The following is a 21,185-nucleotide window of genomic DNA, read 5'->3' as shown; positions in this document are numbered from 1 at the left end:
TGGTTTCCTCTCTCTCTTTTGCACCTGGAGTTGGTTGTGGAAACATGAAAACAAATTGATAAAATTAATTACAATTTTTCTTAAGTATTGAGAGGAAGATGAAAACTAAAGGGAAGTAAGGGGAAAAAAAGGAAAGAGGAGGAAGAAGAACTGAGGTTATGCCTTAGGGAGACATGAGCGATTGAGAAATAGAGGGTTTAGGGAAGAATGAGAGGGCTAGCTTTGCTCTAGTGATACCCAGAGGGCGCCCTTATCCCAGGTCTTGCCTCTGGTTCTTGGCCCCTCCTTGTTGGTCTGAGATCTGGGAGAGGCAAGGAGGAGGAAGAAGGCGGAGGTGGAGTGGGAGGGGGAGGTTGCCCATTCCACTTTAGTGGGTCTCGGAGAAGGAGGGCTTCCCTGTTGGAGGCACAGCCGGCGAAGGAAAGGATAGCCTTGGAAAGAGAAAGCGGCGGCAGCTTTCCACCGTAGTGAGTTTGCGCTTTTGGAAGGAGGTTCGGATCCATCCTGCTACACCCATGAAGCCAAGGTGTTTGCCCCAGGTAATCAGCTTCCTTCCTCTGGCTGCCTGGGGGATGGGGTGGGAAGGGGGTTATTGGAAGGAAGGACTGTTTTTTTTTAATTTATTGGGAAAAAGTGAAAGACAGGGGTTTTCCCCCGCCTGCGAGGGGAGACTTGGGGTTCTGGGCTTTGTGGGCACTCTCGGGGTAGCGTAATCCCAGCAACCCGGTCTTTTGTCTGATGCACTACACAACCTGAGACCCACTTTCAGGTTGCTTTTCTAAATAAACTTTCTAGTATCTTCTGCCGAAAAACCTATTTTATAGATGAAATGATGAAACACTTTTTGAAAGAGATTAAACTGATGGAACTTGTCGAGAGATGGGTATGTTTTCTCCTATTCTTTCTTCTCCTGCCTCTTCCATCGGTTTACAAGCTCTTATTAAGCGCCTGTTACGAGCCAAACACCTTGCTAAGGGTTGGAGTCTAATTGATAAGGAAAGCGCCCCCTCCACCCAAACCTGGAAATTTGTGTTTCCGACTTTACTTCGGGAGTTTACTTAGAGAATGCTTTAATTTCTTGTACCACTGACTGTACCTTTGGCAGAGATTGTTTAAACTGACAGCCAACTCAGAAAGCAAAAGAGGGACGAAAAGCAAGAAAAATGAAAGTTTTTAATTCTCTTACCTGGAACCAAACCCTCCTCCCCTCTCTCCCTCTCCTCCCACTTTTGAAGATCTGTTGTAGCAAATAGAAGTTCTCCATTAATGCTTCGGGGGACTTCCATCAAACTGAAAAAGCCCGGAGTTAAAACTTTATATGTGGACTTGGTTTCGCAAGTTTAGAGTCTCATCACCAGATGGGCTGGTTGCAGGATCATAAATTTATTTTTAACCTCCCTTGATGACATTAAAAGTCCTTGAAGACTTGAGATCTGTGTCAGTGGAGGGAGCATCTACACCAAGGACATCCCAGGTTGTTGGAAGTATTCCGAGGGAAATTATCTGATTCTTCCTTGTCTTACTGTTTATACTGGAGGTGAAGTCTCTCTGCTAGCACAGCAGCTCTCTCTTTGGTCCACTCTCCTTCAAAGAGTTTGGCTTCATGGTATTCTGTTTGCTGCTTCTACTTATCTAACAACTGATGCCCATGTGAAACGCTGATACACCTCAGTGTTTGGCATCAGATGTCAAAAGAAGGAAATGCCAAGTTAGTAACCTTAAATCTACACATACTCCCTGCTAGATTTTGGATAAAGCTCAACACAGCTGCTAATCTTTCTTTTAAAAAGCGAGTGATGTGATCTTATCAGTTTGTTAGAGAATATTCTTTTTTATAGTTTTTTTTAATTTTACAATGTTTCCCCCAATCTTCCTTCCCTCTCCCCACCCTCATAGAATGCAAACTGATAGTCTTTACATTGTTTTAGGGAATATTATTAAGTGATTAGGGATACCATTTGATAAGAGTTCCTCAAAGTGTTTTTTTTTATTTAGGCTTTTGCAAGGCAAATGGGGTTAAGTAGCTTGCCCAAGGCCACAGGGCTAGGTAATTATTAAGTATCTGAGATTGGATTTGAACCCAGGTACTACTCCTGACTCCAAGGCTGGTGCTCTATCCACTGTACCACCTAGCCACCCCCAAAATGCTTTTTCTTTAGAACAAATCTTGTCAGTGGCTGCATTTCTGACCATCGGCTCGATGTATATTCCTACCTCTTTTCACTTCCATTGTCTTCTTTGAGCTGTGCATAAAATCAGATCTGTTTAAAGAAATAGAGACTTTTTATAACATGACTAATATGGAAATATGTTAAACATGATTTTACATGTTCAACCTATATCAAATTGTATGCTGCTATGTGGGGAAGGAAAAGAAAGGAAGGTGGTAGAAAAATGTGGAACTCAAAAGCTTGCAAAAGGATGAATGCTGAAAACTATCTTTTAATGTGATTGGAAAAAATAAAAATTAAATTAAATAAAAGGAAGAGCTAACATTAAATTAAGTCAAACTAATCTTAAATGTAGGTTACTTATAGGTCTACTTGATGGCATAATAGGTAGAGCATGATTGATTGCTATGTGCTAGAAATACAAAATTATATGTATATATATATATATACACACACACACACGCACACATGTATATGTGTGTATGTGTTTGTGTTGTTGTTTGTACTTCATTTTCAAAGAAAATTAGGGAGGTAATGTCATGGCATGCAAGTGAATTGGCTTTGAGTGAGGGAGGGACTGGGCAAAGTCATAAGCCTCACTTTCTCCTCCAGAGTCATTTGTTGTGAAACCAACAAATAATATTAGATAGTGTCAATATTTCTATAGACAATTTATTTCTGCATCCACGGCCAGATATGAATTAAGATGACTGAAGATGGCTCTGGATGTGAGGCAATTGGGGTTAAGTGACTTGTCCAGCTATTAAGTATCCAATGTCCGAGGTCTGATTTGAACTCAGGTCCTCCTGATTCCATTGCACCAACTAGCTGTCCCTGAGTCAAATAATGAAAAATGATTCTACTTTATCTTTCAGATATCAAGTGTGGTCAAAGTAATGGAAGTGTCACTCTTAAATACTATTTAATATATAACTTCTTTCAATATTTAGATAATTCACTTTCTTTTTTTAAATTTAATTTAAGGGACTTCTAGGTGGTGTCACAGACAAAGCACCAGCCCTGGAGTTAGGAGGACTGGAATTCAACTCCAGTCTCATGTGCTTGCTAATTGTGTGATCCTGGGCAAGTCTTTTAATCTGATCATCTCCAATTTTTTTTAGATTTAATTAATTTTTTGTTACAGTTTAAAATTACAAACTCTTTCCGTCTCTCCTTCCTTCCCCATCCCCCACTAGAAAAGACCACCATTTGTCAGATATATATATAGAGAGAGATTTATGTTGATGTTTATAGATATATATTTATATTTTATATATTGATATCTGTGTGTGTATGTGCAAACTTCCATTTATAATTATTTTTCTGCGGGTGGATAGCATTTTCCTTCATAGATCCTTTGTAATTTATTTAATTATTTAAAATATTCAGAAAAACTTCCTTAATTACAGTTATTCTTCCAATAACATTGGTTCTTTATTCTACTCATTTCCCTCTTCATTATTTCATGCAAGTCTTTCCATGTTTTTTCTAAATCAACCTGCTTATTATTTCTTACAGCACAGTAATATTTTATCACAATCATATATCATATGTTTAGCTATTCTACAATCCCTCTAATTTCCAGTTCTTTGCCACGACAAAGAGAACTACTATAAATATTTTAGAATAATAGGGTTCCCCCCCCCAATATAAATTTCTTTTTCTCAATCAGTTTGGGAAACAGACCCAATAGTGGTATTGCTAGTTAAAGGGCATTTATAGTTTAATAACTCTTGGATGTAATGCCAGATTGTTCTCTAAGATAGCTGGATCAGTTCACAGTTCCACCTATATTGATCTCCCAATTTTTTCACAACTTCCTCCAATATTTGTAATTTTCTCCTATCATTTTATCCAATTTGATAGATGTGAGATATTTCAAAGTTGCATTAATTGCAACTCTCCAATCAATAGTGATTTAGAACATTTTTATGTGACTAGAGATAGCCTTGTTTCCTTCATCAAAAAATGTGCCTGTTCATATTCTTTGACCATTTGTCAATTGAAGAATGACTCTATATGCTTATAAATTTGACAAAGTTCTTTATATAGTTAAAATATGAGGCCTTTATCCAAGAAACTTGTCTATAATTTTTTCCCAAAATTTTCTGCTTTTCTTCTAATCTTGGTTACACTGATTTTATTTGTACAAACCCTTTTAATTAAATTATGCATTTTGCATTTTACAATATTCTCTCTTGATTATAATTTTTCTCCTGTCCAAATGTATAAGTAGGTAATTCACTTTCAAAAACATATTGTGGGGGTGGCTAGGTGGCGTAATGGATAAAGCACCAGCCCTGAGTACCTGGGTTCAAGTCCAGTCTCAGACAATTAATAATTACCTATCTTTGTGGCCTTGGGCAAGCCACTTAACCCCGTTTGCCTTGCAAAAACCTAAAAAAAGAAACCATATTGTGGCAAAATGTGACAGGTATTTCAGTTTGCCCACAGATTGGATAATAACAATTTTCTACATAGATTTCAATTCTGTGTTACTAAATTTGTATTCTGAAATAGAATGTAATTTCTAATATCCTGCCTTTCATCATCTCATATTTTCATCAAGAATATCATCAGTGTGGGGGTGGTTAGGTGGTACAGTGGATAAAGCACTGGCCCTGGAGTCAGGAGTACCTGAGTTCAAATCCAGCTCAGACATTTAATAACACTTAATAATTACCTAGCTGTGTGGCCTTGGGCAAGCCACTTAACCCCATTGCCTTGTAAAAACTAGGGGAAAAAAAAGCATATCGTCAGTGTGTACATAGATGATTGCCATAAACCCTTTTTAGATATGAGACAGCACATAACTTGTCATTATGATGGCTCTCTTGACTCCTTTTGTGGCTGTAATGCCATATATATATAGGCATAAAATATCTAAGCTCTCATGAACTCAGTGTCAACAACTGCTGGCACACCCCACATTTAGGCACTTGGCTAATGAGATGTGTGCATCAATATTCCCTTTAAATCTGCTGGTCAGATTATAAGACTTTCAAAACACTCACATTGTTAATAATAAAAATATAATAATTATTTAATGTTTAAGGTTTTCAAAGCATTTTCTCACAAATATGCCAAATAACTAGTATAAACATTATTTCTATTTTCACATAATTGCCTGAGAAGGAGGATTAACTCATGGTTGTATAGTTATTTTGGTTGAGAGACAGAATTTACCAAGTTCAATTGCTTCTCATTAGCACTCTGCCTAAACCCCTCCATCCTCAACCCTTCTCCATCCTGTTATGAAACTTTGGTTGAGAAACAGTGCTTCAGTAGTACAGAGAAGTTGGGGAAAACTAACCTACTAGTTTCTTTATATTTATAGAAGAGTTAATGAGACTCAGGGAGTTTGAGTAACTTGTTTGAGGTCACAGAGAAAATTAATGAAGGAGCCAGGATTCTGAATTCAAGTCCCAATTTGTGGACATTTCCTGTTATAGTATACATTAAAAAACTACCTGTTTTTTGATGGTTTTTTTCTCTTCAGATGTAAATTTGGTACTTAAAAGTATCTGAAGTTTTGTTTTATTTTGTTCCTTACTGTAATGTTGAATAACTTAGTCCACCTCTGTAATTAAGAAACTAGTTAACATAATGCATCTACAGATAAAGAACTCATAAAGATATGCAACATTTTGTTCTTATAATTAGAAGAGCTATGAGGAACAAATAAAAGAATAAATTATTTCCTATTTCTAACATTCCTTTTTACTCTCTATGACATTCTCTGATGAAAGCAAAAATTCTAAGATTTAAAATGAACTAGTTGACTGACTTTTGGTCAAGTTTCTTATCCTCTCTGATCCTCAGTTTCTTCATCTGTAATATGAGGAAGTGGAACTAGAGTCTGCCCCCAGAGAAAAAAATGACAGTAGAAATATGTATAAATAATACTCACATGCATATATATATATACACATATACCTACATGTATATACATATATTAGACAGGAATATGTGTACACACATTGGCATCCAATGGTAGACATCTCTAGCCATAGAAGGGGAATGGTGAAGGAAGGGAAAAAAATGCAAGTTTTATAATAAATTTATTATAGATTTTACAATATTTGCAGTTTTATGTATAATCATCTTTTTATTACTATTTTATGAAATTTCTGGTTTTATTCCACAAATTTAAAAGTAAAATAAATGCATTTTTTTAAAAAAGACTTATAGAGAACTTCAAGTGTTTACTACTTAAAATTATGAATCACTTCTTGCTACTTCTGTCATCTAGGTAAACCACCCTAAGTCAATTAGTCTGTGTTGTGAGTTTTGGTAGGAAAAAAACATATTACAAGAAAAACAGTTTAAGAGAAACATGAGTCCCTTCTGTTTGTTCAAGTAAAATATTTTCTGCAGTGATTTCCTTCTTAAGTTCCATTCTAATAGAGTTTACATGATTTTTACACAACTTTTTTTCTCAAAAGTACTCTTTTCATGTACAGCTATATTTTAAAAACAGGGATCATTACCATAAAACTTGATGAAAGGGGGCGACTAGGTGGCATAGTGGATAAAGCACCGGCCCTGGAGTCAGGAGTACCGGGGTTCAAATCCGGTCTCAGACACTTAACAATTACCTAGCTGTGTGGCCTTGGACAAGCCACTTAACTCCGTTTGCCTTGTAAAAAAACCTAAAAAAAAAAGTGAACATAGTGTTCATTCAGATTTTGTGGGATTTTTTGTTTGGTTTTTTTCCCATCTGTATGTGATGGCTTTGTCCATAATAGATCTCCCAAGTTTGTCCTTGATCTCTGAACAGCTGAGAGAAGCTACAACCATCATAGTTGATCAACTCACAATGTTGTTTTTTTATACAAATTTTATTTTTTTATTCTCATTTTGTACAAATGTTTTTTTATTTTTTTATTTTTTTTAGGTTTTTTTTTTGTAAGGCAAATGGGGTTAAGTGGCTTGCCCAAGGCCACACAGCTACGTAATTGTTAAGTGTCTGAGAACGGATTTGAACCCAGGTACTCCTGACTCCAGGGCCGGTGCTTTATCCACTACACCACGTAGCCGCCCCTAAATGTTTTTTTTTTACATTAATAAAATATTCTCGTTTAAGAGTAAACGAAATACCCCCTCCCCCATGAATATAGACTTGCTTGAGTGATAAAGTAAAGGGGAGAGAAAAAAAATTAAAATAAAAAAATAGTAATAATTGTAGGTATGGCCAGGTGGTGCAATGGACAAAGCACCAGCCCTGGAGCCACGAGCACCCAGGCCCACATCCAGCCCCGTAGACCCAACAGTCACCCAGCCTTGTGACCTGCAAGCCACCCGATCCCCACTGCCCTGAAAAAAACAAAAAGAAGAAAAAAAAGACCCAAAATAAAATAAAATAGTAATAATAGTAGGGGTGGCTGGGTGGTGGACAGAGCACTGGCCCTTGAGCCAGGAGCACCCGGGTCCAAATCCGGCCTCAGACACCCAAAGATCACCCTGCTATGTGGCCCCAGGCAGGCAACCCAGCCCCATTTGCCCTGCACCCTCCCCCAAATAATAATAATAATAAAAAATGTGCTTCAGTCTTTGTTCCAACACCAACAACTCTGTCATGGGTGGATCACATTCTTTATGGTAAGTCCATCACAAAAGTTACTGCCATATTTTTCCACTGTTGCCATTGCTGATTGCAACTCCCTCCTTTCTTATTTCTCCACTACCATGTACTATATTTTCTCTCTCCTTTCACTCTGACTCTGCTGTAGGGTCGCTGAGTGGCGCAGCAGACAGATCCCTGGTCCTGGGGCCAAGAAGCCCTGAGCCCCCATACCACCCCTTAGGCCCAGAATCCACCTGACCCCATGGGCCTGGACATGCCTTCCAATCCCAGCCCCTTGAAAGGAGCAAAAAAGAAAATATGTTATATCTGACCACTCTCCCCCCATGGTCCATCCTCTCCTCCTTTATTCACATCCCCACCCCTTCCCCCTGTCCCCCACTTCTTACTCCAGATGCCTATACCCCATTGAGTATATATGCTGTTAACTCTCCTAGCCATCTCTGATGAGAGCGAAGGTTCCCTCATTCCCCCTTGCTTCTCCCCTTCCATATCATTGCAATAGCTCATTGTAATAAAGAAAAATCTTATTATATGAAATGTCTTAGCCTATTCCCCCTTTCTTTTTTCTTTCTCCCATTGCATTTCCCTTTTTTTCTATTGACTCCATTTTTATACCATATTTTTATCTTTGAATTCAGCTTTCTCCTGTGCTTCAACTATAAAAGCTCCCTCTACCTGCTCTATTATCTGAGAAGGTTCAAATGAGTATTATCAGTGTCATTTTTCTATGCAGGAATACATGCAGTTCATCATCATTAAGTCCCTCATATTTTCCCCTTCTCCTCCACTCTCCATGCTTCACCTGAGTCCTGTATCTGAAGATCAAACCTTCTGTTCAGCTCTGGTCATTCCAAAAGGAACATTTGAAATTCCCCTGGTTCAGTGAAAGTCCATCTTTTTCCCTGGAAGAGGACATTCAGCCTTGCTGGGTAGTTCATTCTTGGCTGCATTCTAAGCTCTTTTGCCTTCCGGTATATTATATTCCAAGCCCTAAGAGCTTCCAATGTAGTTGCTGCTAAGTCCTGTGTGATCCTGACTGCAGCTTCATGATATTTGAACTGTGTCCTTCTGGCTGCTTGTAATGTTTTCTCTTTGACTTGGGAGTTCTGGAACTTGGCTATAATATTCCTAGGGGTTGGTTTTTTGGAATCTCTTTCTCAGGAGGATTGGTGGATTCTCTCCATTTCTATTTTGCCCCCTGCTTCTAGGATATCAGGGCAATTTTCCTGTAGTAATTCTTTGAAAATTATGTCAAGGCTCTTTTCCTGATCATGACTTTCAGGTATTCCAATAATTTTTAAATTATCTTTTCTAAGTCTGTTTTCCATATCAGTTGTTTTTTCAATGAGATATTTCACATTTTCTTCTAATTTTTCATTTTTTTGGTTTTGAAGTATTGATTCCTGATTTCTGGTAAATTCATCAATCTCCCCGAATTCTATTCTTTGTCTGAAGGATTTGTTTTCCTCAGAGAGTTTTCTTATCTCTTTTTTCCATCTGGCCAATTTTGCTTTTTAAAGCATTCTTCTCCTCAATAACTTTTTGAACTGTTTTATCCATTTGACCTAAGCTGGTTTTTAGCATGCTATTTTCTTCAGCATTTTTTTTAATTTCCTAGCTAAGCTACTGACTTCATTTTTATGTTTTTCCTGCATCTCTCTTATTTCTTTTCCCAGTTTTTTTTCTAACTCCCTCATTTGATTTTTCAAAGTCTTTTTTGAGCTCTGTCATAGCCTGATCCTAGTTTCTGTTTTTCTTGGAGTCTTTACATGTAGGAGTTTGTGCTTCCTCATCTTCAGACTAAGTATATTCATTCTTCTTGGGATCATAGATAATGTATTTCTCAATGGTGTTCCTCTTTTTTCTCTGCTTGCTCATTTTCCCAGCCTAAGCCTTTTTGGGGGGTGCTTCCTGAGCTTTTGGGGCACTCCCACAAGGGTCTCAGTGTGTGAGGCTCTGTCCTCCCTCCTGGTCTGTGAATGACCATATGTGCCCCCCTCTGCCACGGGCCTGAGGTGGAGGGGGCTGCTGCTGTTCTGTGTGGGGGCCTAGATTGATCAGGATCTGAATGTGGTCAGAGCCCCCCAGAGTTCTGTTCCAGGGGCAGAGGACAGAGCTCTGCAGTCTCTCTCTTTTCACTCCCCTCCCTAGGTTCAATGGGTTCATGTCCTGGGGGCTCCCGCTTACTGTCTCTGCCTGCTTCTGTTCCTGGATCTGGTCTGCCAAAAGACCATGCTGCTTGCTGTGTGCTCTGAGGCCTGGGCTCCACGTGCTCTCTCTGGCAGAGGTCCCCTGCTGTTCCCCCACTTTGTGCCTGGTGCTCCCCAGGGTATAGCTCAGGAGACTCCCCTGCTGCTGTGAGCTGGGGCTCCCAGCACCCTGGGACTGCCTCTGGGAGGCTGAAGTTCTTTCGCGTTCTGGCTGGTGGCCCCTCTGGCGGGCCACCCCTCTGACCCCAGGGAGCAGAGCCTTTCTGGTCTTTTTCAGGTTAACTTTGAGTAGGAGAACTGCCTCTCTGGGTCCCTTTGTGGGTTCTGTCTCTCAAAAGTTTAGTTAGAGTCCTTAGTTTAGAAGTTTTATCAGAGAGCACCTAAGACTTGATCCTTTCTTGTCACCATCTTGGCTCCGCCCCCACAATGTTGTTGTTAATGTGTACATTCTCTTGGTTCTGCTCTCTTCTCTCAGCATCAGTTTGTTTAATTTTTTCCATGTCCAACCATTCATGGTTTCTTATACAGCAAGAGTACTCTAAAACATTCATATATTTTAACTGGTTCAGCCAATCCCCAATTGATGGGCATCCCCTCATATTCCAATTCTTTGCCACTTCAAAAAGAGCTGCTACAAATATTTTGGAACATGTGGAACTTTTCCTATTTTTTTATGATTTCTTCTGGATATAGACCTGACATTGGTACTGTTGGGTCAAAGAATATAAATAGTTTTGTTGTTCTTTGGGCATAGTCCCATATTGCTCTCTAGAATGGTTGGATGAGTTCACAACTCCTCCAACAGTAACATCCCAATCCTCCCACAACCTCTCCAACATGGACCATTTTCCATTTTTATCATCTTGATCAATCTGATAGGAGTGAGGTGAAACCTCAGATTGTGTTAAATTGCATTTCTCTAATAAATAATAATTTGGAACATTTTTTCACATGATTACATACAGTTTTAATTTCATTTGAAAACTGCCTGTTCATATCCTTTGACCATTTAGCAATTGAGGAATGACTTGTAACCTTATAAATTTGATTCAGTTCCTTATATATTTTAGAAATGACACCTTTATCAGAACTTCTAGCTATGAAAATTGTTTTCCAGCTTTCTGTTTTCTTTCTAGTCTTGTCAACATTGGTTTTATTAGTGCAAAAACATTTTTTAATTTTATATAGTCATAATCATCCATTTTGCAATTTATAATGTTCTCTTATTTCTTGTGTGGTCATAAATTTCTCCCCTTTCCACATATCCAACAGGTAAGTATTTCTTGATCTGTTCATTGGTCTATGGGATCACCCTTTATGTCTAAATTCTATATCCATCCTATACCTTATTTTGGTAAGGATGTGAGATGTGGGTTTATGCCTAGTTTTTGCCATGCTATATTCCAGTTTTCCTAGTAGTTTTGTTGAATAGTGAGTTCTTATCCCAGAAGCTAATATAGGTTTGTCCAACAAAACATTTAATGCTAGGGGCAGCTAGGTGGCACAGTGGATAGAGCACCGGCCCTGTAGTCAGGAGTACCTGAGTTCAAATCCCGCCTCAGACACTTAATAATTACCTAGCTGTGTGGCCTTGGGCAAGTCACTTGACCCCATTGCCTTGCAAAACCTAAAAAAACAAAACAAAATATTTACTGCTGTTTACTTTGTACCTATCCTAATCCACTGGTCCATTACTCTATTTCTTAACCAGTATCAGGCAATTGTGAACACTGCTGCTTTATAATATAGTTTTAGATCTGGTAGAGCTAGGCCATCTTAATTAACATTTTTTTCATCAGTTCCCTTGATATTCTTGACATTTTGTTGCTCCAAATGAATTTTGTACTATTTTTCTAGTAATATAGTTATTTGGTAGTTTGATTGGTATGGCATTGGATAAGTAATTTAATTTGGATAGAATTGTCATTTTTATTATATTAACTCGGCCAAACCATGAGCAACTGATGTTTTTTCAATTGTTTAGACCTGATTTTATTTGTGGAAATGCATTTTGTAATTGTGTTCATATAGTTTCTGGGTTTGTCTTGGAAGGTAGATTCCTAAGTATTTTATATTGTCTGCAGTTACTTTAAAAGGGATTTCACTTTCTATCCCTTGCCCTTCAGTTTTATTGTTCGTTATAGAAATGCTGATGATATATGTAGTTTTAATTTATATCCTGTTACTTTGCTAAAATTGTTAATTGTTTCAAGTAGTTTTTTAGTTGATTTTCTAAGGTATTCTAAGTATGCCATCATGTCATCTGCAAAGAGTGAAAGTTTTACTTCCTTGTTGCCAATTCTAATTCGTTCAATTTCTTTTTCTTTTTCTTTTTCTTTGCAAGGCAATGGGGTCAAGTGGCTTGCCCAAGGCCACACAGCTAGGTAATTATTAAGTGTCTGAGGCGGGATTTGAACTCAGGTACTCCTGACTCCAGGGCCGGTGCTCTATCCACTGTGCCACCTAGCCGCCCCCAATTTATTTTTCTTCTCTTATTGCTAAAGCTAATACAATATTGAATAGTAATAGTAATAATGGGCATCCTTGTTTCACCCCTGATCTTCTTGGAAATGGTCCTGGTTTATCCCCATTACATATAATACTTGTTGCAGATTTTAGATCGCTACTGCTTATTATTTTATGAAAAACTCCATTTTTTTCCTATGCTCTCAAACGTTTTAAATAGGAATGGATATTGTATTTTGTCAAAAGTTTTTTCAGCATCTATTGAGATAATCATGATTTCTGTTGGTTTTATTATTCATATGTTGAATTATGTTGACTGTTTTTCTACTACTGAACCGTCTCTGCCTATCTGATATAAATCCTTCTTGATCATGGTGGATTATTCAAGTAATAATTTGTTGTGATCTCTTTGCTAAATTTTATTTTAAGATTTTTGTATTAATATTCATTAGGGGTATTGGTCTGTAATTTTTTTTGTCTGCTTTGACTCTTCCTGGTTTAGGTACCTGTACCATATTGGTATCATAAAAGGAATTTGGCAGAACTACTCCTAAAATCTAAAAATAGTTTGTGTAGAATTGGAATTAATTGTCCCTTAAATGTTTGGTAGAATTTACTTGTAAATCCATCTTCACCTAGAGGCTTTTCCTTAGGAAATTTATTGATGGCTTCCTTCAATTTCTTTTTCTGAAATGGGCTTATTTAAGAATTTTATCTCCTCTTCTGTTAATCTGAATAGTTTGTAGTTTTGTAAATATTCATTCAATTTTGGTATAGGTGCCATGTATTGCACATCAAAAGGTATATTCTTTTTTATTCCCATTCATTTTTTTCCAGAGTTCTATCATATCTAAGTTTTCTAAGATTTTATTCACTTTCTAAATTTCCTTCTTGTTTATTTTGTGATTAGATTTATCTAATTCTAAGGGAGAGAGTTGAGGTCCCCTACTATTTTAGTTTTGCTGTCTATGTCTCCTTGTAATTTGTTCAGCTTCTCCTCTAAGAATTAGGATGCTCTATCACTTAGTGTATGTATGTTTAATGATATAACTTCATTGTCTATAGTTCCTTTTAAGAATATGTAATTTCCAGGGGCAGCTAGGTGGCACAGTGGATAGAGCACTGGCTCTGCAGTCGGGAGTACCTGAGTTCAAATCTGGCCTGGGCACCTAGCTGTGTAGCCTTATTTCTTGTGTGGGCCACTTAACCCCATTGTCTTGCAAAAAAAAAACTCTAACAACAACAAAAAGATGTAATTTCCTTCTTTATCCCTTTTAATGAGATCTATCTTTGTTTTTGCTTTGTCTGAGATCAGGATCACTACTCCTAATTTTTTTTAAACTTCTGCTGAGGCATAATATATTTTGCTCCAGCCTTTTACCTTTACCCTGTGTGTATGTATGTATGTATCTGTCTCTCTGTTTCAAATGTGTAAATAGCATATTGTAGTATTCTGGTTTTTAATTGATTGTTCTATCTGCTTCTGTTTTATGGAAGAGTTCATCCCATTCACATTTGCAGTTGACTACTAATTTGGTATTTCTCTCCATGCTATCTTTCCCCATTTATATTTCTTCTTTTGCTCTTATTCCTCCTCCCTAATGTTTTTCTCCCTTTCCCCTTTAACTTTTCTTTTAGATTTTAACTTTAGCTTTACTTTCACTTTTTACCTTCTCCTTCCCTTTTATTAATCCCATCTTCCCCTCCCCCCCCACTTCCCCCATAGGGTAGAATAGATTTTTAAAATCAATTGGGAATGTATGTTGTTCTTCTCTGGGCCAAATCTATTGAGTAGGATTTACTCAGTGTTCACACCTTCCCTACTTTCCCTCAACTATAATAAATCTTTGTGCCATTTCACCTGGTATTATTTAACTTCTAATAACTAGCCTTCTCCTAGTACAGTACTTCTTTTTAATGTCTTTATTGTTGTAATCCTGTCTTATACCTACAACACCTTTGTCAAAATATACTCCTTTTATTCCTGATAGAAATACCATTCTCAAAGGTTGATTGATTGATTGACTATTTGATTGAGTGATAAGCAGCATTGCTTTATATTCACTAAGTATATTTTGCTCTTCAGTCCCATTACATTTTTTCAAGAGAAACAAATCACATCAAATTATTATTGATTTAAACCACCCCCTCTTTTCAAGTACCCTCCATGGACACACTGTCCTCATGAGCCAAAGCATCATCTAAAGCCAAATCATTTAATGAGCCATTTATACCTCCCCCCTCCCAAACACATTGCCTCCAATTGTCACCAAACATCAAGCAAAGCAGAATCTCTTCATGATGTTTTCATGTCCAGTCCCTCTACATATACTTTCCCTCTCCAAATCTAGTACTCCAGCCATGGGCCTATAACCATCCCCAACCAAATAATTGGTTACACTCTCTTCATCTGTCCCTTTAGCTCTCCAACTATAGTAATGTAACCCTTGTATTAAGCATGTATTAAGACAAAATCACTTTCTAATCTATTTATGTCCAGTCTTTCTAAGTAGCTCCCATCCTCTGCCCTAAAGGTACTACAGAGCTATTTAACCAAAGTATATGGTAAAGTCAAGTTACTTTGTGACTTAATTATGTATAGACTCTCTAAGAACTCTCCCTCCCTCTGTCTCTATAGGAAATACCACCATCACAATCACCAGTGCATTCATGTCTCATTTGTATCCATATCTTCTAGGTACATTCCCTTCAAGTATATTCAACCATTTAACTATCCTAAGAAAAATACAGTTCTCAAAAGTTATAGATGTAATCGTCCCTCCCTCCTTTTCTGTTTACCTTTTTTATTTCTTCCTGATTTCTCTCAATGTCATCAGCTTCCTTTAGTTCCATTCTACATTTGAAGGAGTTATTTCTTCAGAGAACTTTTTTTATCTCCTTTTCCAGCTGGCCAATTCTGCTTTTCAAGGCATTCTTCTCCTCATTTGCCTTTTGGGTTGTTTTTTCTATTTGGTCTAAACTGGTTTTTGACATATTATTTTCTTTAGTATTTTTTTTTTGTATTTCTTTCACCAAGCTGCTGACTTGGTTTTCATGATTTATCTGCATTGCTCTCAATTCTTCCAATTTTTCCTTCACCTCCCTTAATTGATTTTCAAAGTCTTTTTTTGAGCTCATCCATAACCTGAGCCCATTTTCCATTTCTCTTGGAGGTTTTGTATACAGAAGCTTCAAGTTCATCATCTTCTGAGAGTATATTTTGATCCTCCATGGGACCAAAGTAATTTTCTATGGTCCGATTCTTCTTTTTCTTTTGTTTGCTCATTTCCAGGTCATTTCCTGATTTACCATGTTTCCAAGGCTTTGGGAGGGGGGTTTGGGGACACCCCACAGGGTCCCCAATTTCTCCAAGGTCTTATGAGAGACTCTTGCCTGTGCTCTAGTATGTGAATGACCACAGGGGCTCCTGAACCAGACTGTGACCTGGATCTGAGTGTGGACAAAGAGCAAAGTCCTGCCCCAGAGAGAGCAGAGAGACCTCTGCAGTCTCCCCTGACCCCCATACCATCTGTGGGCTAGGAGCTCTACAAGTGCTGGGTGGCTTCACTGATTCCCACTGCAGGTTCTCATTGCAGGGCTGTTTTGAGGTCAGCATTCCTCTCTGCACTCACTCTGATGTGGCAGAGTTCTCTTACCATTCCTTCAAGCCGTCCCCGGTGATCCCTGGGTCAAGAAGTCCATGCCCTTTGCCATGGACCCAGACATCCTCAGGGACCCAGGCACCCCATGGGCTATTCCTGGAAGGCTGAAGCTGGTTTGCTCTGGCCTGGCTGCACTGCACTGTGGCTGCACAGTGGCTCTTTGCAACCCCTGGTCCCAGTGAAACAGATCTTTCTTGTGAAACTTCTAAGTTGTCTTGGACTGGAAAATTGTATTACTCAGTCTTTCTGTGGGTTCTGCCCCCTCTAAATTTTGCCTAGAGTCATAATTTGATGACTTTTGGAATGTTGGGGGGAAACAAGTTTCTGGGAATTCCTACCTTCACACTGCCATCTTAGCTCCTTTGTTTACCTTTTTTTTGCATCTCTTGAATCTTGTATTTGAAGATTAAATTTTCTTTTCATTTCTGTTCTTTTTACCAGAAAATTTTGGAAGTCCTCTATTTCATTGAAAATTCATCTTTTCCCCTGATAGAATAAGTTGAATTTTGCAGAATGGCAAATTCTTGGTTGTAATCTAAGGTTCTTTGTCCTTTGAAATATCATATTCCAGACCCTTCAATCTTTCAGGTTGAAGCTGATGAGTCCTGTGTAGTTCTGATTCTTCTTCTTTTGTATTTGAATTGATTTTTTTTGCTGCCGGCAGTATTTTCTCTTTTAGTTGAGAATTCTGGAATTTGGCTATGATAGTACTTGGAATTTTTATTCTGGGATCTCTTTTTGGAAGTATTCTGTGTATTCTTTCAAGGGCTATTTTGTCTTCTTGATCTAGTATATTAGGACAGTTTTACATGATAATTTCCTGAAAGATATTTTCCAGATTTTGTTTTTTGATTTAGGCTCCTGGGTAGACCAATAATTCATAAATTATCGCTTCTGGATCTATTTTCCAGGTCATTTGTTTTTCCTTAAAGGTACTTTATAGTTTCTTCAATTTTTTTCAGCTTTTCAATTTTGTTTGATGGAATTTTGGTGTCTCATAGATTCATTAGTTTCTATTTGTTCAATTCTAATTTGGGAGGTTTTATTTTCTTCATTTAACTTTTGTGTTTCCTTTTCCTGTTGGTTAATTTTTACTTTTCAATGAGTTTCATTCCCTTTCCATAAATCTATTTGACCTTTGTCTGAGTTGCATTCCTTTTCCAGTTAGTTGATTTTATTTTTTTGATGAGTTATGTTCTTTTCCCTGTTGGATATTTTTACTTTTAAAGGAGATGATTTCTTTGGTCAATTTTTCATAATTTTCCTGCATGGTTCTCATTTCTTTTCCCCCCACATTTTTATTCTTCCCTTCTTCTTCAGTTTTTAAAAATTTTTTTTAAGTTCTTCCATGAGGTTTGGATTTGAATCCAATTCATAAAATCCTTTGAGACTTCCCATGTAGGTAGTTTGTCATTGCTTTCTTCTTCTGATATGGCATTTTTATCATCTCTCTTGCATGGTAGCTTTCTATGATTAACGTTCTTTTTGTCTTTTTTTCTCATTTTGATTGCTCCTGGGGTATAGGGAATATAGTCCTGAGCTTTTTGTCCTGAGGCTGGGGTCTGATCTCTAGCTTATTACTTGTCAAGATATTACCTTTGCTGTGGTTTGTTCCCAACCCAGTCCTATCTGTTGTCCCAGTGTTCCTAGGGTTCAGACATTGTCTGGAGTTGAGACTCTCCCTGCTGGCCTATTATCTAACTTGCTGGACTTGGGCTACAACTGTGTTTGGAAGCCTCCTTCTGGCATTTCTGCTCTCCTGCCTAGGTGGACTTTCTTCCCCCTTTACCCAAAGTGACAGATCTTCACTGAAGATCTTCCATGGTGTCTTAAGATTGAAAACTTGTTTCAATATTTTTTGGTGGGTTCTATAACTTTAGTGTCTGTGTAGAAGTTTCAGTTAATGCTAGGTAAGGAAAAGCTCTAGGAGCATGCTAGCTTCACGCCACCATCTTGGCTCCACTCTGGAATTCCACCAACTAATTCTTTTTTAGCAACTATGAGTTGCCATTTGAGTTGTTCACTTTAATGGATAAACACTACACTTCAGCCAATATCAACTTTGAAGCAGAATAATCAAAATTCACCCACCAAGTTTTAGTCTCCAGATTAATTCTCTATCTCTCTCTAAGGATTAGTGCCTTTTTTTAAAACCCTGGGCAGACATGCTGGAGTAGGGGTGACAGGACATTCTTACCTGTCTTTTTTTTCTTTTCTTTTTGCAAGGCAATGGGATTAAGTGGCTTACCCAAGGTCACACAGCTAGGTAATTATTAAGTGTCTGAGACTGGAATTGAACTCAAGTCCTCCTGACTCCAGGGCTGGTGCTCTATCCACTGCTCCACCTGACCTCCCCAATTCTCACCTGTCTTAACACTTGTTCTATGGGACTGGAAGCACCAAGGGGGAGAGAGGGAAAAGAACAGGACATCTTCCAGCAATTATGACCATCACAGAAGAAAAGTTTGGATGAGACACAAGTCAGGAAATACTCATTAAACTATTTAAAGTGTTGTGAGATATCAAAGAAAAAAAATAGTGTTCAGTATATGAAGAGCTCAGAAGGAACAGCCCCAGGCCCCCCAGTTGATACTATTGGATAACAGACTGTTGGCAGAGCAGGTAGCAGGGATCGCTAAAGGCAGAGAATCTATAGCAGCAGCATCTGGGAGCTAGATTCAGGAGGTCAGCAAAATATGGTAGACAACACACCTGAGCATTCTGACTAACAAGGCTGACAGATCTATCACACAAAATTGAAGAAATATGAACAAGCATGCTAATGATTTCACCACCCATGTGATGAACCTGCTTTGTAAGCAGAGCCAGACCAGCCTCATCCACTACAAATTCAACTCCATCCAGATGCAACCCAAGCAGATCTACACTCGTGTTTTGGATGCTAGATAGAAGAAATGAAACTTTAACAAGTCAGCCATAGAAATCCTAAATGAGTATTTCTATTCCCATCTCAGTAAGACTTACCTCAGTGAGGAAACCAAAGAGGAGCTAGTTAAGGAATATGGCACCACAGTGTTTCAAGAGTATCAAACTGGCTTGAAGGTGAATCCAGTACAAGAAGAACATAGATGGTAAATTTTAAGAGAAAATCAGTATTTATGTTGCCAAAAGGACTGTCACAGCTACCAATGCATCAACCCGTCAAGCTAACCAATCTCAACTCTTTTAACAGATCAAACTCTGAAGACTATTCATGAGCATGCATGGATTTGTAGCCAACATGTAGTCACAGGTAACTATCTTTCACCAGATTATCAACCAGACTAAAGGATACAGTAATGAATTTGCAAATGTCTCAGGAGGCAGCATGATATCATCGATAGAGACTGACCTTGGAATCAGGAAGAACCATGTTCAGATCTTGCCTCTGACAGCCCTGGCTGTGTCAGACTAGAGATCAAAGCAGTCAGCAAATACAGGAAGAGTCACCTTTTCTGTTCTTCTGGATGCTATTTCAGTCTTCTTTCTACTCTCTTTCCTTTCTTTTCAGGGTAAAAGGCAATTCTTCCACCAGTCCTGTTAGCCTCAAACTCTCTGCACCTTTCTCTTGCCCCACAACCTCTGCTACATCACTGAAAGATATTGTTAACAGTTAAAGAATTTAAATTTTAAAAAAGATGACCAAGACTCATTGTTAAACGTGCTTATACATTTAAAGAAAACTGCTATGAACTGTCATTTAAGTGTTCACTTTGATGAATAAAGATTAAACTTCAGCTAATATCAACTTTGAAGAATAATTATCACAATTCATGAATGGAGCTTTAGTCTCCAGTTTAATTCCCTGTCTCTCTCAGGATCTGATGTCTTTATTTAAGACCCTGAATGAGCACATGAAAATTTTGGTTCAACCAATTCTCTAAATGTGAAACAAAAGCATTTTGAAATTGAAAATTTAGATGCTCTCTTCTCCACTCTCCCCTCACCTAAGTAAATTAGAATTAAGGTAGAATCTCTCATATACATGATTCCTCCCCTTGGGAGCAGAAATTACTAAATAGAGATAGTTTTTAAATGTTATGACTTTTCTTTACTTGATTCATCACAGGTTTGCTCAGAGCTCTGAATGTAGTAGAAGAATACTTTGTACCTTTCTTCATTACTTACCATGTGATATTTTTTATAATAGTAATCTGGATCCTTGTGTTATCTCTCACATAGGACTTCAAGTTCTCTGTTAATGAGGATTATGATTTACTCAGTCTCTTTATTATCTTCAGCATCTACAACAATGTTTTTCTCATAAGGCAGATAACTTAAATGTTTGAGAAACATAAATTTCACTTAATCTTTTAAAACTTCAATTTTGGGGCGGCTAGGTGGTGCAGTGGATAAAGCACTGGCCTTGAAGTCAGGAGTACCTGGGTTCAAATCCGGCCTCAGACACTTAATAATGACCTAGCTGTGTGGTCTTGGGCAAGCCACTTAACCCCGTTTGCCTTGCAAAAACCTAAAACAACAACAACAACAAAAACTTCAAGTTTCATTTTTAATACATACACTGGATATGTGTCTGAGGTAAGTCACTTAATCTACTGTTAAGTTGTAGAAGATTTGCAAATCTACACTGATAGAGCATTCTCTACAACCAATGAAATAACAACTAATAGAGATATAGATTCAAAAAATTTAGAACCTGAAAAGAACCCTGGAGAGCATCCTAATCCAGAGAATGGCAAATTTATGGCCCAACAGTCAAATTTCTCCTTCTACCTATTTTGCTGACCTCCTAAATCTAGTTCAACCTTTTCAATTTTATAGATGAGGGAATTGAGGCTTAAAAGCTAAGAACTAAATTCAACTGCTCAAATATGTGCTCTGTTGATCATTTATCATTTCCCACTTATCTTCCTTTTCTTCTTAAAGACTACACCCCCCTTCATATTTTTACAATCCAATTATATTGACCTACTCACTGTTCTTTGCATTTTACTCTATTTTCTGACTCTTGTCTTTTCACTTGTTGTCTGAAATGCTTTCTCCTTCCATCTACTTTGGTTTTTCTGGCCTCCTTTGGGAGGCAGATCCTACTTTCCACAAAAAGCCTTTCCTGCCTGGTCCTCTAACT

The 21,185-nt window shown here is 37.9% G+C and overlaps 1 protein-coding gene and 1 pseudogene across 3 annotated transcripts in view; both read left to right on the top strand.

Annotated features, from left to right (window-relative positions):
• The first annotated feature begins 307 nt into the window (after positions 1–307).
• GCNT1 (glucosaminyl (N-acetyl) transferase 1) overlaps positions 308–21,185 on the top strand; it is a 39,367-nt gene continuing 18,489 nt past the window's right edge. For 2 of the 3 annotated variants that reach the window (XM_074196718.1, XM_074196717.1), the window contains exon 1: positions 308–539. The gene's annotated coding sequence lies outside the window, so the exon portion shown is untranslated. Of the gene's footprint in view, positions 540–19,289; positions 19,350–21,185 lie in introns of all 3 variants that reach the window. The other variant, XM_074196719.1, reaches the window with a different exon arrangement.
• On the top strand, positions 12,680–19,283 carry LOC141495419 (pre-B-cell leukemia transcription factor 1-like; annotated as a pseudogene).

This window comes from Macrotis lagotis, chromosome 8, assembly GCF_037893015.1.
Source record: "Macrotis lagotis isolate mMagLag1 chromosome 8, bilby.v1.9.chrom.fasta, whole genome shotgun sequence".
Lineage (NCBI taxonomy): Eukaryota > Metazoa > Chordata > Mammalia > Peramelemorphia > Peramelidae > Macrotis > Macrotis lagotis.
This window is presented reverse-complemented; position numbering and strand designations above follow the sequence as displayed.